The sequence below is a fragment of the Xyrauchen texanus genome, chromosome 6, assembly GCF_025860055.1.
Source record: "Xyrauchen texanus isolate HMW12.3.18 chromosome 6, RBS_HiC_50CHRs, whole genome shotgun sequence".
Classification (NCBI taxonomy): Eukaryota; Metazoa; Chordata; class Actinopteri; order Cypriniformes; family Catostomidae; genus Xyrauchen; species Xyrauchen texanus.
In genome coordinates, this window is record NC_068281.1 from 48,032,100 (window position 1) to 48,048,568 (window position 16,469).

The 16,469-nt window shown below is 40.8% G+C and overlaps 3 non-coding genes across 3 annotated transcripts; 1 reads left to right on the forward strand and 2 right to left on the reverse strand.

The window, feature by feature from the left end:
- Positions 1-445: 445 nt before the first annotated feature.
- trnam-cau (transfer RNA methionine (anticodon CAU)) lies at positions 446-517 on the reverse strand. Its single transcript has one exon. It is a non-coding gene; the product is annotated as a tRNA-Met (tRNA).
- Positions 518-2,028: 1,511 nt separating this feature from the next.
- trnam-cau (transfer RNA methionine (anticodon CAU)) lies at positions 2,029-2,100 on the reverse strand. The gene has a single exon. It is a non-coding gene; the product is annotated as a tRNA-Met (tRNA).
- Positions 2,101-15,880: 13,780 nt separating this feature from the next.
- trnav-uac (transfer RNA valine (anticodon UAC)) lies at positions 15,881-15,954 on the forward strand. The gene has a single exon. It is a non-coding gene; the product is annotated as a tRNA-Val (tRNA).
- The last annotated feature ends 515 nt before the right edge of the window (positions 15,955-16,469 follow it).

Consider the following 16,469-nt stretch of genomic DNA (forward strand, 5'->3'; position numbering starts at 1 on the left):
TCTGGGTTATGGGCCCAGCATGCTTCGGATGTGCCGCTCTGCTTTGCTATTGAGCTGCTTTCCAAGTGTTCTGCTGTCTTATTAAAAAAAATTATTCATTGAAATTATATTAGATTTCCATGCTTTCGATCTGTTGAAATCTACTTGGCTCTAGTCTTGAACTGTTGTACCTTTTCTTTTCCAAGCATCTATTGAATTAAAATACAATTAGCAGAGGATGATTTCAATCCATCGACTTCTGGGTTATGGGCCCAGCACACTTCCACTGCGCCACTCTGCTTTGCTAGTGAGTTGCTTTCCAAGTGTTCGGCTGTCTTATTAAAAAAAATTATTCATTGAAATTATATTAGATTTCCATGCTTACTATCTGTTGAAATCTACTTGGCTCTAGTCTTGAACTGTTGTACCTTTTCTTTTCCAAGCATCTATTGAATTAAAATACAATTAGCAGAGGATGGTTTCGATCCATCGACCTCTGGGTTATGGGCCCAGCACGCTTCCGCTGCGCCACTCTGCTTTGCCTTTTTAAAGATTATTCATTGAAATTGTTTTAGATTTCCATGTACACTATCTTTTGAAATGTACTTGACTTTAGTCTTGAACCTTTTCTTTTCTAAGCATCTATGCATATGTTGAATTAAAACACACTTAGCAGAGGATAGTTTCGATCTATCGACCTCTGGGTTATGGGCCCAGCACGCTTCCGCTGCGCCACTCTGCTTTGCTATTGAGCTGCTTTCCAAATGTTCTGCTGTCTTATTAAAAATTATTCATTGAAATTATTTTAGATTTCCATGTTTACTATCTGTTGAAATATACTTGGCTCTAGGCTTGCACCTTTTCTTTTCCAAGCATCTATGTATATGTTGAATTAAAATACACTCAGCAGAGGATAGTTTCGATCCATCAAACTCCGGGTTATGGGCCCAGCATGCTTCGGATGTGCCACTCTGCTTTGCTATTGAGCTGCTTTCCAAGTGTTCTGCTGTCTTATTAAAAAATAATTCATTGAAATTATTTTTTATTTCCATGCTTTCGATCTGTTGAAATCTACTTGGCTCTAGTCTTGCACTGTTGTACCTTTTCTTTTCCAAGCATCTATTGAATTAAAATACAATTAGCAGAGGATGGTTTCGACCCATCAACCTCTGGGTTATGGGCCCAACACGCTTCCGCTGCGCCACTCTGCTTTGTCTTATTAAAACTTATTCATTGAAATTGTTTTAGATTTCCATGTATACTATCTTTTGAAATGTACTTGACTTTAGTCTTGAACCTTTTCTTTTCCAAGCATCTATGCATATGTTGAATTAAAACACACTTAACAGAGGATAGTTTCAATCTATCGACCTCTGGGTTATGGGCCCAGCACGCTTCCGCTGCGCCACTCTGCTTTGCTATTGAGCTGCTTTCCAAGTGTCTGCTGTCTTATTAAAAATTATTCATTGAAATTATTTTAGATACAGATGTTTACTATCTGTTGAAATATACTGGGCTCTAGGCTTGCACCTTTTCTTTTCCAAGCATCTATGCATATGTTGAATTAAAATACACTTAGCAGAGGATAGTTTCGATCCGTCAAACTCTGGGTTATGGGCCCAGCATGCTTCGGATGTGCCACTCTGCTTTGCTATTGAGCTGCTTTCCAAGTGTTCTGCTGTCTTATTAAAAAAAATTATTCATTGAAATTATATTAGATTTCCATGCTTTCGATCTGTTGAAATCTACTTGGCTCTAGTCTTGAACTGTTGTACCTTTTCTTTTCCAAGCATCTATTGAATTAAAATACAATTAGCAGAGGATGATTTCAATCCATCGACTTCTGGGTTATGGGCCCAGCACACTTCCACTGCGCCACTCTGCTTTGCTATTGAGTTGCTTTCCAAGTGTTCTGCTGTCTTATTAAAAAAATTATTCATTGAAATTATATTAGATTTCCATGCTTACTATCTGTTGAAATCTACTTGGCTCTAGTCTTGAACTGTTGTACCTTTTCTTTTCCAAGCATCTATTGAATTAAAATACAATTAGCAGAGGATGGTTTCGATCCATCGACCTCTGGGTTATGGGCCCAGCACGCTTCCGCTGCGCCACTCTGCTTTGTCTTTTTAAAGATTATTCATTGAAATTGTTTTAGATTTCCATGTATACTATCTTTTGAAATGTACTTGACTTTAGTCTTGAACCTTTTCTTTTCTAAGCATCTATGCATATGTTGAATTAAAACACACTTAGCAGAGGATAGTTTCGATCTATCGACCTCTGGGTTATGGGCCCAGCACGCTTCCGCTGCGCCACTCTGCTTTGCTATTGAGCTGCTTTCCAAATGTTCTGCTGTCTTATTAAAAATTATTCATTGAAATTATTTTAGATTTCCATGTTTACTATCTGTTGAAATATACTTGGCTCTAGGCTTGCACCTTTTCTTTTCCAAGCATCTATGTATATGTTGAATTAAAATACACTTAGCAGAGGATAGTTTCGATCCATCAAACTCCGGGTTATGGGCCCAGCATGCTTCGGATGTGCCATTCTGCTTTGCTATTGAGCTGCTTTCCAAGTGTTCTGCTGTCTTATTAAAAAATAATTCATTGAAATTATTTTTTATTTCCATGCTTTCGATCTGTTGAAATCTACTTGGCTCTAGTCTTGCACTGTTGTACCTTTTCTTTTCCAAGCATCTATTGAATTAAAATACAATTAGCAGAGGATGGTTTCGACCCATCGACCTCTGGGTTATGGGCCCAGCACGCTTCCACTGCGCCACTCTGCTTTGTCTTATTAAAACTTATTCATTGAAATTGTTTTAGATTTCCATGTATACTATCTTTTGAAATGTACTTGACTTTAGTCTTGAACCTTTTCTTTTCCAAGCATCTATGCATATGTTGAATTAAAACACACTTAACAGAGGATAGTTTCAATCTATCGACCTCTGGGTTATGGGCCCAGCACGCTTCCGCTGCGCCACTCTGCTTTGCTATTGAGCTGTTTTCCAAGTGTCTGCTGTCTTATTAAAAATTATTCATTGAAATTATTTTAGATACAGATGTTTACTATCTGTTGAAATATACTGGGCTCTAGGCTTGCACCTTTTCTTTTCCAAGCATCTATGCACATGTTGAATTAAAATACACTTAGCAGAGGATAGTTTCGATCCGTCAAACTCTGGGTTATGGGCCCAGCATGCTTCGGATGTGCCACTCTGCTTTGCTATTGAGCTGCTTTCCAAGTGTTCTGCTGTCTTATTAAAAAAAATTATTCATTGAAATTATATTAGATTTCCATGCTTTTGATCTGTTGAAATCTACTTGGCTCTAGTCTTGAACTGTTGTACCTTTTCTTTTCCAAGCATCTATTGAATTAAAATACAATTAGCAGAGGATGATTTCAATCCATCGACTTCTGGGTTATGGGCCCAGCACACTTCCACTGCGCCACTCTGCTTTGCTATTGAGTTGCTTTCCAAGTGTTCTGCTGTCTTATTAAAAAAAATTATTCATTGAAATTATATTAGATTTCCATGCTTACTATCTGTTGAAATCTACTTGGCTCTAGTCTTGAACTGTTGTACCTTTTCTTTTCCAAGCATCTATTGAATTAAAATACAATTAGCAGAGGATGGTTTCGATCCATCGACCTCTGGGTTATGGGCCCAGCACGCTTCGCTGCGCCACTCTGCTTTGTCTTTTTAAAGATTATTCATTGAAATTGTTTTAGATTTCCATGTATACTATCTTTTGAAATGTACTTGACTTTAGTCTTGAACCTTTTCTTTTCTAAGCATCTATGCATATGTTGAATTAAAACACACTTAGCAGAGGATAGTTTCGATCTATCGACCTCTGGGTTATGGGCCCAGCACGCTTCCGCTGCGCCACTCTGCTTTGCTATTGAGCTGCTTTCCAAATGTTCTGCTGTCTTATTAAAAATTATTCATTGAAATTATTTTAGATTTCCATGTTTACTATCTGTTGAAATATACTTGGCTCTAGGCTTGCACCTTTTCTTTTCCAAGCATCTATGTATATGTTGAATTAAAATACACTTAGCAGAGGATAGTTTCGATCCATCAAACTCCGGGTTATGGGCCCAGCATGCTTCGGATGTGCCACTCTGCTTTGCTATTGAGCTGCTTTCCAAGTGTTCTGCTGTCTTATTAAAAAATAATTCATTGAAATTATTTTTTATTTCCATGCTTTCGATCTGTTGAAATCTACTTGGCTCTAGTCTTGCACTGTTGTACCTTTTCTTTTCCAAGCATCTATTGAATTAAAATACAATTAGCAGAGGATGGTTTCGACCCATCGACCTCTGGGTTATGGGCCCAGCACGCTTCCGCTGCGCCACTCTGCTTTGTCTTATTAAAACTTATTCATTGAAATTGTTTTAGATTTCCATGTATACTATCTTTTGAAATGTACTTGACTTTAGTCTTGAACCTTTTCTTTTCCAAGCATCTATGCATATGTTGAATTAAAACACACTTAACAGAGGATAGTTTCGATCTATCGACCTCTGGGTTATGGGCCCAGCACGCTTCCGCTGCGCCACTCTGCTTTGCTATTGAGCTGCTTTCCAAGTGTCTGCTGTCTTATTAAAAATTATTCATTGAAATTATTTTAGATACAGATGTTTACTATCTGTTGAAATATACTGGGCTCTAGGCTTGCACCTTTTCTTTTCCAAGCATCTATGCACATGTTGAATTAAAATACACTTAGCAGAGGATAGTTTCGATCCATCAAACTCTGGGTTATGGGCCCAGAATGCTTCGGATGTGCCGCTCTGCTTTGCTATTGAGTTGCTTTCCAAGTGTTCTGCTGTCTTATTAAAAAAAATTATTCATTGAAATTATATTAGATTTCCATGCTTTTGATCTGTTGAAATCTACTTGGCTCTAGTCTTGAACTGTTGTACCTTTTCTTTTCCAAGCATCTATTGAATTAAAATACAATTAGCAGAGGATGATTTCAATCCATCGACTTCTGGGTTATGGGCCCAGAACACTTCCACTGCGCCACTCTGCTTTGCTATTGAGTTGCTTTCCAAGTGTTCTGCTGTCTTATTAAAAAAAATTATTCATTGAAATTATATTAGATTTCCATGCTTTTGATCTGTTGAAATCTACTTGGCTCTAGTCTTGAACTGTTGTACCTTTTCTTTTCCAAGCATCTATTGAATTAAAATACAATTAGCAGAGGATGATTTCAATCCATCGACTTCTGGGTTATGGGCCCAGCATGCTTCGGATGTGCCACTCTGCTTTGCTATTGAGTTGCTCTCCAATTGTTCTGCTGTCTTAATAAAAAATAATTCATTTGATTTTTTTTTTATTTTCATGCTTACGATCTGTTGAAATCTACTTGGCTCTAGTCTTGCACTTTTGTACCTTTTCTTTTCCAAGCATCTATGCATGTGTAACGTTCAGCCAGCTATTTATGTAGGTGAAGATACACAAAAACTTAACGGTCTAATCCTTAATTATAGGAGTGTTGGAATGAGTGAAAAATGATGGCTTGCATAACAAATGAGTTTAAATCCCCAAGTGTATTTACAAAATAGGTGGCTGACAATGTTCAAATTTAACAAGATATATACATATATACAGGACATACAAAGTAAACAAACGAACCGCGGTAATGAAGAGAGTGGATAAATAGTCCGTAATGGAAACTGTCCATACACTGTACTGTAAGTGTGTGTGTGTGTATGTTGAATGGGCCTCACCGGCAGATTAGTTTGAGTCCGGGAGCTCGATTAAACGCAGCGCTGCTCTGTGACGATTTCCTCAAAGGTAAATAATCCAACCTTAAATGATGATTCCACGATGAGGGTTTTCTTTGTCTCAGACTGGAGCTGCTTTAAGAGACGTCCTTTTACTGGGATCGATCGCCAAATCCTTCTATCACCAACGTGTTGCCTCTCTTAACACTGGTTTACCGGCTCCTTTTATACGGAAGTAAAAGTCCTTCCTTGATTTGACTGACGTCACGAGTATTCTCTGGAACGTCGTGAGAGAACTCTTGCGAGAGTAAACGGGAATCCAATCACACACCAGGGCAAATAACACAGGAAGAATGATTATAAAATAACAGCTGTATATATAAGAGTAATTATAATAATCACAGCAGTATAAACATTCCCCCCCCCAGCCAGCGGCATCGGAGAAGAGCGTCCATAGTAGCGCTTCAGGTTTACCACATTATAGGTATCAGTTCTAGGTGGGTTGCCCCAGCACACAGTGTAATTTATTGGCCCTGTTTTACTTTTTATCTCAGCTGGACCCTCCCACTTGTGCGCTAGCTTGGCAGAGAATTTGTTTGAGGAACTAGAGAGAGGATGAGTTTTAATCCAAACCAGGTCACTCATTTGAAACATTTTTCCTACGGTTATTATAATACCTAGCTTGTTTGGCTTGGCACATCCTCATTCTGTTCCTCACTTCCTCCATCATGATGTTTTGTCGTTCTACCAGGGAATAAGCAGCTTGATCTGGTGAAGGTGGTCATGGATAAGACATTCCAGTGGTCCTAGAATTTGCCTACCCAGCATGAGCTCTGTAGGAGACTTTCCTGTGGTTTCTTGCTGGGCGGTGTTAATGGCATAGCGGAATTCAGGTAGCCTCTGGTCCCAGGACTGATGTTGTTGTCCCACATAGGCAGCAATCATGGTTTTCACGGTTCGTTTGACCCTTTCCGTTAGGTTTGACTGTGGGTGATAACTCGTGGTGAGTTTCTGGACACATCCCCATGTTTTGCACAGATCACCCAGGATGCTGGAAGTAAATTGGGGACCCCTATCGGTCACCAGGTATTTGGGTACCCCCAACGAGTGAATATCTCCTCCCGCATAATCTTCACTATTTTCTGGGTCTTACTGTCTCTGAGTGGGAACATTTCCACCCACTTTGTGAAATAATCCACAATGACTAGGAGACAAGTATTCTGCTTCTTGCTGTTGGGGAAGGGTCCCATTAGGTCCACCCCTAACGTGTGTCCAGGTTCGGTGATCGGTGTACTCTGCATCAATCCCGATGGTTTGGTATTGCTGGGTTTATATTTTTGGCATATCTCACAGGTTTTAATGTATTGGCAGACATCTTTCCGGACAGACAGCCACCATGCCACATCTAGGATCTTCAGCAGGGTTTTCAACTGTCCGAGATGGCCTCCAAGTGGATTATCATGATAGTAATGCATGAAATCTGATGTTAAGGATTGTGGTACCACCAGTTGATATTTCACTTTTTTATGGGAACTTTGCGGTACCACACCCCTTGGAGGTCTTCAAAGCTGATGGGTTGGTCTTTGACTGCTCGGGGGTTCAGGATAGACTGCAGGTGAGAGATGGTATCATCCAAACTTTGAGCCTTTGTTATTTCTTCCATAGAGTGAGGTAATGGAGATGCATTATGTGAAGACAAGATCAGGCAAGGAGCATCATCAGCAACAGGTTTCTCCAGGACCCAGGACAACGCATCAGGTCCCTGGTTGAGGCAACCTTTCCTGTGATGAACTTGAAAACAGAACTGTTGCAGGCGGAGTGTCCAGCGGGTAAGGCGTGAGGAGGTCATAGGGCAGTTGAACGCCCAGGCGAGAGCCGCATGATCCGTGAAGACGTCGAAGGGTCTTCCCTACAGGTAATGTCTCCACTTTTCTACCGCCCAAACCACTGCTAGACATTCTTTTTCTGAAGTGCTGTAATTCTTTTCTGCTCCAGTTAAGGTCCTTGATGCATATGCCACCACCTTTTCTCCCTCCTCAGAATGTTGAGTGAGGATGGCTCCCAGTCCTACCTGGAAGGGTTGGTTAATATCAGGTTGTATTAGGACCAATGAATTTTGCAAGGCTTGTTTTAGTTCTTCCATGCTAGCTTGACACTCTGGGGTCCATTCCCACTTAACTCTTTTTTAGGAGGTTCAATGGAGCAGTAATGTCAGCAAAGTGGGAAATAAACTTATGGTACCAGCCTGCCAGTCCCAGAAATCATTGCAAAGCTTTAAGATCTTGCGGTGGGGGGAACTCCGCAACGACCCTGGTCTTCTCTCGGTCCACCTCCACTCCCCTCTCCGAGATTATATGGCCGAGGAAGTTGAGCTGTCGTTTGAAGAAGTGGCATTTCTTCATGCTCAGTGTCAGATTGGCTTGGGTCAGCCATTGCAGAACCATATCTAGGTGTTGAATATGTTGTTCAAGTGATTTGGAATAGATTATTATATCGTCAATGTACACAAAACATATTCTCCCTCTCAGATCAGACAGTACTCTCTCCATCAACCGTTGGAAGGTAGCAGCGGCATTTCTGAGCCCATAGGGCATCGACTTGAATTGAAACAGCCCCTTGGTTGAGATAAAAGCAGTCTTCTCTTTACTCAGTTCATCCATCTCCACCTGCCAGTACCCGGACTGCAGATCCAAGGAAGTAAACCAGGAAGATCCTTCCAGGGATTCAAGGATGTCATGAATCAACGGCATTGGATAAGCGTCGGGTACGGTCTTGCCGTCCAGCTTCCTGTAATCCACACAGAACCTGTAAGAGCCATCAGGTTTGGGGACCAGGACTACCGGTGAAGACCAAGGTGAAAAGGAGGGTTCAATGATATCGTCCCGTAGCATCAGGTCTACTTGTTCTTTAATAATCTGCTTCTTAAGAGGAGACACACGGTATGCACGGGACTTGAGGGGTATGTCATCTGATAATGTGATTTTATGTTGTACAATAGAGGTCTTACCCAGGGTGTTTGAAGTGGTGCGTGGCCAGGCGGCGTTTAACTTCATTAACTCCCCCTGACTGTCAGTGCCCCACTCAGGGATCTCTGAGGAAATGGACCTGAGTTCGGGCAGTCTACCAGTGGAGGGTAAGGCATAATATAAATTCAGCAGCGCAGCCATATTAGCAAACACTTGACCAGTCGGGTTGTTTGTCTTAGTGGGCATCTGTGATGTATGAAAGGGTAATAGGTGTATCCTTCATCAGACGTTAACCCATATCTGCCTCGTCCCACTTCTAGTACTGCTCCCATGGCTCTCAGGAAATCCAGACCAGCAATGAGTGGAAAAGCTAGGTGAGTGTCATTTAGAATATACCTATCCATTTTGCATAAGTGGTCATGCCATTGAAACTCAATCCGTTGCAGGTCTCTGGACTGGTGAATCGTTCCGTCTGCCATCATGAACCTTTGTGGACTGGAGGTAACCACTGATGGAATCTCCCCTCTCAACTGTTTCCACAGGCTTTCTTGCATCAAGGTGTAAGTGCTACCTGTGTCTACCACTGCCTTTACCTCCTTGCCCTTCATCCTTACAGGCACCACAAGAAGAGACGACAGTGGATGGGGTTGAGCTAGTGTTACTCCAGCCAGGTTTTTGTGGAAGGTACCTTCAGCCGATTTTTTGTTGGTTTTTCCTTGGCTGCTCTGAGTACCCACTTTCTGCCAGTAGTCTTTAGCTCCCATATAGTCCTTTTCCACCATGGAGCCGATTTTCACCAGGTGTTCAACAGAGGTAACTGTTCCCCTCATACACCCGGCAACTCTTGGGTTGATGTTGTTGAGTATGCGATTTACTAGCTCCTCCTCACAGATCTCTGGCTTCCATTTCAGACATAAGGCCCAGTAGTCATAAGCAAAGTCTCTCAGGCGTTGTCGTGGCTGCTGAACCATCGTCCTCAGTTTTTCCTCCACTTCTGAGAGGTAATTGTCTGGGAGAAAAGCAGCCATGAATGCCCTTTTGAAGGACCTCCAATCCGTTACCTTGACCTTCTCTGCCTTCCACCAGCTCAGCGCGGGTCCCTTCAGTACTATACTCAAGGTTCCTAGTAGCTCAGCACAGGGAAGGGGTCGAATCTCTAGGAAGTTGTCACATTGCTCGATGAAGTTGAGCACCTCCGCCGTCTCACAGGAGTCTCCGAAAGAAGGGAACTCGAGTCGGATAGGCGGACGGGCACAGAATGAGGATGCACCTGCCACTACAGAGGAGGTATGTACATTAAAGAGCAACATGCAGGTTGAATTTATAACTGAATTAATACTTTATATTGTCTGCAGAGGTCTTTTAAAAACACATATGTAGAAATTACTAATGAAATCTCATTTGATGTAGAGATTTTGATGAAAATGTGCTAGGCTCTGGAATACGCCTTTCCCGCTATCAACGCGTCATATGACGTAGGGCGAGGCAAACAAAAGAGCTCGCGGTCAGCTCTCATTGTGGGTGTTGATGTAGTTAGAGCAGTACAGAAAATTTTAGAGAAGCCATAATGGTAAATTATTGTGTTTGTGCTGGTTGCACGAATTCCAGCCTGTCAGGACATCGTGTCCATCATTTTCCTTCTAGAAAAAACAAGGCTTTTCGGTCTTGAGTGCGTTTTGTGCAGGTGAAGAGAGCAGACTTCACTGCCGCGTCTGTTACCACACACTCGGTCGTTTGTGGTGCACATTTCACTCCGGAGAATTATCGACCTGGAGATTTGTTGGAGTCTCGGATGGGATTTCGGAGTAAGGACCACGTGAGGCTGATTACTGATGCTGTTCCCTCGGTGCACTCGATGGAATCAAGTCCACCGTCAAAGTGTACACCGGATTTTGGCGCGGGCTGGACTGGAGGACAAAGTGCTAACGTTAGCAGACATTCTGTGCAACGAAAACGAGGACTTAGCAGAGTAAGTCTTACTTTTAATTATTTTAACTCTTAATTTGCTCATAATTATAGGCCTGTGGGCCATCATAGGCATGTTCGTCCACACCGGAGAACTCGGTTTCTTCATTCGCATCCATTGTAACCTGAGCTTGAACTTGACCAGACTCCCTCGCCCATCGTCACTTCCGGTTAATGCTTTATAGACGCGGAAGTTATTTTATCACAATTTATCTCAAAATATCGTTAATGGCTAAATATATATTACTCCAGTTCAGAAAATCTAGTTTTATCATCAACATACACTATGCTATATAGGGGTGTCCAACCTGCATGTTGCTCTTTAAGATGGGGAGCAAGCACCTGTTGTTGAACCACATACGTATCATCGAGAGATTTCTGAGTGGAAATTTTCTCTCTAGATGCTAGTGCTGGGGTCAGTGGTCGACGGATCATGGAACCTTGGGAAGCGTCAGGTGAATAGGCCTGTAATCTAGTGAGCGTGGGAGTACTAGTGAGCCTAATTTTTCTCATTTGATTTTCCCACTTTGCATCTCTCCTTAGAAAACAATCTGTTACTGCCTTTTCTAAGTTTCCCAATGCATTACAAAAATAATCCTCCAACCCTGCCAAGCTAGCGTCCACTGCTTGCCTAAAGCTTGTTTCCCTGATTCAATGTACTGTCTTTTGACTGTTTAAAATCTTGTTCTAAAGTGTGTAAGTTTTTAGTTAGGTCCAATAAATTACCCTTACATTGAATCAAGTCATCATGCATCACTTGTACCATGCCTATATTGAGTATACTACTTTCCTCATCATCATCATCAGTTTGTTCACTGTCAGACATGTACAATGAACTAATCATGGATGTTATTTCTTCAGGCGGATTGCGCCTGGTTAAAAATGAACCTGTGGTAAAATCCACCTCTGTTTGTTCCGTATTGAGATTATCATTTACCGGTTTCACCGTTAACATCAGTTGTTACATTTGACACATCCATTTTATATTGAAGAGAGGAGAAAAAAAAAAAAGAAAAAAAAGAGAAGAAAAAGAAAAAATCCACCCCAAACAAACACAATAACAATAATACGAATTTTCCCCGTACGGGCCACCACTATGTAACGTTCAGCCTGCTATTTATGTAGGTGAAGATACACAAAAACTTAACGGTCTAATCCTTAATTATACGAGTATTGGAATGAGTGAAAAATGAAGGCTTGCATAACAAATGAGTTTAAATCCCCAAGTGTATTTACAAAATAGGTGGCTGACAACATTCAAATTTAACAAGATATATACATATATACAGGACATACAAAGTAAACAAACGAACCGTGGTAATGAAGAGAGTGGATAAATAGTCCGTAATGGAAACTGTCCGTACACTGTACTGTAAGTGTGTGTGTGTATGTTGAATGGGCCTCACCGGCAGATTAGTTTGAGTCCGGGAGCTCGATGAGACGCAGCGCTGCTCTGTGACGATTTCCTCAAAGGTAAATAATCCAACCTTAATGATGATTCCACGATGAGGGTTTTCTTTGTCTCAGACTGGAGCTGCTTTAAGAGACGTCCTTTTACTGGCGATCGATCGCCAAATCCTTCTATCACCAACGTGTTGCCTCTCTTAACACTGGTTTACTGGCTCCTTTTATACGGAAGTAAAAGTCCTTCCTTGATTTGACTGACGTCACGGGTATTCCGGGAATCCAATCACACACCAGGGCAAATAACACAGGCAGAATGATTATAAAATAACAGTTGTATATATAAGAGTAATTATAATAATCACAGCAGTATAAACATTTCCCCCTATGTGGCTATGCTACACATGTGTTGAATTAAAAAAGACTTAGCAGAGGATAGTTTCGATCCATTGACCTCTGGGTTATGGGCCCAGCACGCTTCTGCTGCGCCATTGAGTTGCTTTCCAAGTGTTCTGCTGTCTTATTAAAAAATAATTTATTGAAAATATTTTTGATTTCCATGCTTACGATCTGTTGAAATCTACTTGGTTCTAGTCTTGCACTGTTGTACCTTATCTTTTCCAAGCATCTGTGCATGTGTTGAATTAAAAGACACTTAGCAGAGGATGGTTTCAATCCATCAACCTCTGGGTTATGGGCCCAGCACGCTTCCGCTGGGCCACTCTGCTTTGCTATTGAGTTGCTTTCCAAGTGTTCTGCTGTCTTAATAAAAAATAATTCTCTGAAATTATTTTTGATTTTTATGCTTACGATCTGTTGAAATCTACTTATTTAGGCTCTAGTCTTGCACCGTTGTACCTTTTCTTGTCCAAGCATCTGTGCATGTATGTCCCTCCATACATCAATTAATTTATTTTCTCTCATCAATTCGTTTAATTCTTTCCTTCCTGTGTCCGATTTAAAAACCATCCCCTCTGCCATGTCTAGTTTGCTGAAAACTGTGTTAAAATCCCCCATCATTATTATTTCCTTATATTTTTTTTATTACACTCCTTAAACAATTAAAAAATTCTTTCTTTTCTTTTCTTTGGTGCGTGTACATTCACTAAAATTAATTCACGTCCTTCATAATTTACTTCCACAGCCATGCATTTTCCCATCTTATCTTTGTACACCACTGTGGTTGTATTAAAAACATCTTTTCTCATTAAAAGCGCCACCCCTCTTCCAAGCCTACCATCCCCATTATTATATAAAATATCTCCTTCCCATTTCTTTTTGTATTCCATCATCACACTCTCTTTCCAATTTGTTTCTTGTAAAACAATGACATCTTCACCTCTACATTTTTCTTTCACTCTTTCAAATTTTCCCATGTCCATCTGTCCCCTTGCATTAAAAGTAACACAACTTAAAACCATTAAAATAAATACAAATAAATACCTAAAAACCATTATTCTCCATTTTCTCCCTCCAGGCCCTTTAACACTTCATATCTGTTTGCCTGTTCACCTTGGCTTCTTTTCGTAGTCTTTTTTCTTACATTTTCAAAATTCGGTGTTACCTTCAATGATCTCCTTCTTATTTTTCCTCTCCCCCTCCTGTCTTTGTCCAAATTGTCTGTTGTTATTTCCTCTTCACTTTCAGTCTCTTTACTTTGATCCATCCTTCCTTGTCCATCTTTCTCCATGTTATCCCGATAGCTTTTAAAATGGTCTGATATCTCCATTGCTGTCCTTTGTGTGTCCTGCTCCATTGTTTGTTCGTTATCGTTCTCCTTCCTCTCTGTTGCTCGCTCCTTCTTCCATTTCTTTTTGTCGTACATTTTCTTCCTCTTGTCCTTCATCATTATGTCTTTCATCCCCGTTGTTTCCTTCATGCACCTGTCCGTCCACCCAATGCTCCCTACCTTCTTCCTCTTTCTCCATCCAACACTCACATTTATTTAAAATCTCCTGACACTCCGGGCACCTGACTGCGTTACAGTCTCTTGCGAAGTGTCCCTTTTCTTCACATTTGTAGCACTTGAAATCTGGGCACTCTTTAAGCAGATGATCCGGGCTCATGCACAGCCTACAGGTCTTCACCTGGTGACTGTGCACCACCCTAAAATACTGCTGCCCTTCTGCTGTTTCCAGCCTTGTGCTGTAGGGCAATGATGCCACTTCTTTAGGGAACCTTACTTTAAGGAACCTCGTTCCATCCTCGATTCCAGTGCCCGGGTAGCATCTTCTTTTAATTTTTGATATGGGGTTGACTCTCCATCCCTCCAATTTTCCAATTATTTCTCTATCATCTAGGTAGACGGGCATGTGCATGAAGGAAACAACAAAGTCTCTATTTTGTAGTTTTTTAATTTCACAATTCACCCCTTTTATATTCAGCCCATCAATCAGTCAATTCCTCACGTTTCCTCATTTTCCATTGTTAGTTCATATTAATTTCCTTGTCTTGGTCTTAACGCTAGAATTTTCCCATTTCCATATTTATCAACCACTGCTTTGATAATATCCACGGCTCTCACCTCATTAACATTCTCCACATTCACAATCATCGTCGCCTCCTTTAAGTACTTCATTCCACCGATTTTGTCTTGAACATCTTGTTTTTTCCCGTGTCCTGCTCGTTGTTGATAATCCAGTCTGGTGTTGTTTGCCATGCATTTCTCTCCAGCCATTCCAGTATCGTTTGCCATTCGTGTTTCTCCAGCCAGTCCAGTGTCGTTTGCCTTTCGTGGTCCTCCATCCAGTCCAGTGTCGTTTGCCATGCGTCTTCCTTCAGCCAGTCCAGTGTCGTTTGTCGATAATCCGTCCATTTTAAGAAAGAAAAAAGAAAGACAAGACTAACCACCCTCCAGCCAGCAAAATGCTGCTGTTAGGTGGTTTAAAAACTGTCAAAAAAACAAACTTAAAGTAAGAAAACCTAAAAAACAAACACAAACAAAAGCCCAAAATGGAGCTTCCGCTGCGCCACTCTGCTTTGCTATTGAGTTGCTTTCCAAGTGTTCTGCTGTCTTATTAAAAAATAATTCATTGAAATTATTTTAGATTTCCATGCTTACGATCTGTTGAAATCTACTTGGCTCTAGGCTTGCACCTTTGGGATGGTTTCGATCCATCGACCTCTGGGTTTGATTTCCGTAAGATTTAGATGCTTACGATCTGTTGAAATCTACTTGGCTCTTGGCTTGCACCTTTTCTTTTCCAAGCATCTGGGCATGTGTAGAATTAAAACACAATTAACAGAGGATGGTTTTGATCCATAAACCTCTGGATTAAGGGCCCAGCACGCTTCCGCTACACCACTCTGCGTTGCTATGGAGCTGATTTCCAAGTGTTCTGCTGTCTTTTAAAAAAATTATTCATTGAAATTATTCTTTATTTCCATGCTTTCGATCTGTTGAAATCTACTTGGCTCCCCATATGCATTAGTAATGCAATGTCTCGTTCCCTTCGTCTCAGGGAACCAAGGTTATGTACATAACCGAGACCTTATCACGTTTGCTTTACACGCAAAAGGTCCCCAGTTCGAAACTGAGTGGAAACAGTGGAAGGGTTTTGCCATCAGGGTATATATTAAGAAATGTACAAAAAGTCCACAAGCAGACATGAAATTTTACAAGATTCCAGATAATATCAGACACATTTGTAAAGAATAATTGATATTTGTTTCCGAAAACATTTTTTTTAGCCCAAAAGTGCAGCGGATAATCAAAGTACGTTTTCTCTAGTACTGTGATTTTTGGGATGGAGTGTCTTGTCTAAAAATATATTCAGCATATGTGTAGCAGCAATTGTTGGTAATTCCCTTATAGGTACGTTTCCATAGTGTAGTGGTTATCACGTTTGTTTTACACGCAAAAGGTCCCCCAGTTCGAAACTGGGTGCAAACAGTGGAAGGGTTTTGCTATCAGGGTATATATAAAAAAATGTTCAAAAAGTCCACAAGCAGACATGAAATTTTACAAGATTCAAAAATGGTTGGTAATTCCCTTATAGGTATGTTTCCATAGTGTAGTGGTTGTCACGTTTGCTTTACATGCCAAAGGTCCCCAGTTCGAAACAAAGGAAGGATTTTGCTATCAGGGTATATATTAAGAAGTGTACAAAAAGTCCACAAGCAGACATGAAATTTAACAAGGTTCCAGATAATATCAGACAAATTTGTAAAAGAATAATTGATATTTGTTTACAGAAACATTTTGGTAGACCAAAGGTGTAGCAGATAATCAAGGTAGGTTTTCTCTAGTACTGTGATTTTTGGGATAGATTGTCTTGTCTAAATATATATTCAGCATATGTGTAGTGCAATTGTTGGTAATTTCCTCATAGGCGTGTTTCCATAGTGTAGTGTTTATCACGTTTGCTTTACAAACAAAAGGTCCCCAGTTTGAAACTTGGTGGAAAC